General features: G+C 47.8%; 1 protein-coding gene and 1 pseudogene across 1 annotated transcript in view; both read right to left on the bottom strand.

Annotated features, from left to right (window-relative positions):
• The window catches only part of GLTP (glycolipid transfer protein), a 34,290-nt gene that overhangs the window by 9,742 nt on the left and 22,452 nt on the right, over window positions 1–2,096 (bottom strand). The window lies entirely within an intron of this gene.
• Window positions 36–749, bottom strand: LOC108534403 (uncharacterized protein C8orf59 homolog; annotated as a pseudogene).

Here is a 2,096-nt window from a genome sequence, read left to right as displayed (position 1 = left end):
TGGTCTTTGGGGAAATTTGATGCATCACCACTATATTAGAACTGAGCCATTAATTCTGTAGCTTCATCAATATTAACTACTTTATTTTCATGATGCTACTGAGGAATCAGTTCTTTCTACAGAGGTTCAAGAGAAAGTCCTTCTAAGAAGTGTGCAAATCTCGTGTATTTATTAGATTGGTGCAAAAGTAATTGCAGTTTTTGAATACAAAAGCTTTATCTACTCTGTTGACTTTTTCATCATTCATAACGCTTATCTTTTTTTTTTTTTCCCCGAGACGGAGTTTCACTCCCGTTGCCCAAGCTGGAGTGCAATGGCATGATCTCAGCTCACCACAACCTCCACTTCCTGGGTTCAAGCAATTCTCCTACCTCAGCCTCCCGAGTAGCTGGGATTACAGGCACACGCTACCACGCCTGGCTAATTTTGTATTTTTAGTAGAGGCAGGTTTCACTATGTTGGTCAGCCTGGTCTTGAACTCCCACCCTCAGGTGATCCACCCGCCTCTGCCTCCCAAAGTGCTGGGATTACAGGCATGAGCCACTGTGTCCAGCCTCGTTTATCTTCTTAAGATTAGTAGTAACTAGTTTTGCTTTGTTGGTAGCCTTAAAGTGTTTTCAGCTGGCTATGTGAAATACACTCCTGGACTTCTGCCCTCTGAATTTGTTCTCGGCCATTGTCTTCAATAGTAGCGTGCACCTATGTGTGTTTTTAAAGACAGGGTCCTTTGGCAACTGAAGAAAGATAAATAAAAATAAATAAATGCATAAAATAAAGATAGGGTCTTGTTCTGGCACTCAAGCTGGAGTACAGTGGCAAGATCACAGCTCACTGCAGGCTTCAACTTCTGGACTCAAGCAATCCTCCTGAATCAGCCTCCCAAAGTGCTGCGATTAGAGGGATACACCATCACACCCAGTAGAATGTTCTTAAATGGAGGCGATTTCCTTTCTTGGTAGGTCATAATATATGGGAGCATCGTATAATAGGTAACACCTTGGAGTTGATAAAATGTAGACCTGGAAACTGCCTGGCAGTGCCTGGAACTGCTGGAATCTGCTGAAATGTGAGCAGCCTGCTGCCTGCCTCTCCTCCGCTCCCTCTTTTGACACCCCCATGGCAGGCTGTCACAGGACATCTCGCTCCTTACATGCAGGAAGTATGCAGGTTCTTTACTGAGCAGGCTCGATGTGGACTTTACCTTTGAGACTGAAGACAGACTACCGGGCTTCCGTGACACCTTTTCATTGTCCTTGCTGCAGTCCAGAAAAGTGAGCTCGCTAAGCCTACTACAGAGCCCAGGGGACAAAGACCCCAGAGCAGGCTAGAGGCGGGTGCCGACCCCACGGGAGTGAAAGGCCAATACCCAGGAGGCCAGACAGGGACCTCAGTGTGTGCGCCAAGTGACCACATGAGGGCAGAGGGCTAGGGAAGGAACTTCCTTAAGCCAAATTCCACCCAGGGTGACCCTGCACACCTGGCCAGCCATCTGGAACATTCTAAATGCAGCTATGAAAAGACGTACATGAGAGAAACAGCATTAGACACTTAAGAAAACAGCCCATAGCCCAGTGGAAAGAAGGTGGGCTAGGGATTCAGACAGATGGGGTGAGAATCCTGCACGACCACTCCCAAGCTGAGTAAGTCTCCTCGCCTCTGTGTGCCTCAGTTTCCTCTTGTGTCAAATGGGGCAATAATAGTACTTATTTCATATACTTCTTTAAGAAATTAAAAATAAGGCACCGAGGCTAGGCGGTAGCTCACGCCTGTAATCTCAGCACTTTGGGAGGCCAAGGCGGGCGGATCACAAGGTCAGGAGTTTGAGACCAGCCTGGCCAACATGGTGAAACCTCACCTCTACTAAAAATACAAAAATTAGCCAGGCGTGGTAGCAGGCGCCTGTAGTCCCAGATACCCAGGAGGCTGAGACAGGAAAATCGCCTGAACCTAGGAGGCGGAGGTTGCAGTGAGCCGAGATTGTGCCACTGTACTCCAGCCTAGCAACAGAGCAAGACTCCATCTCAAAAATAAAATAAAATAAGGCGCCGGGCGCGGTGGCTCAAGCCTGTAATCCCAGCACTTTGGGAGGCCGAGAC

The sequence above is a fragment of the Rhinopithecus bieti genome, unplaced genomic scaffold (assembly GCF_001698545.2).
Source record: "Rhinopithecus bieti isolate Rb0 unplaced genomic scaffold, ASM169854v2 scaffold_11933, whole genome shotgun sequence".
NCBI classification, from domain to species: Eukaryota; Metazoa; Chordata; class Mammalia; order Primates; family Cercopithecidae; genus Rhinopithecus; species Rhinopithecus bieti.
The sequence above is the reverse complement of the archived record's forward strand: the minus strand, read 5'-3'. Positions and strand labels throughout refer to the sequence as shown.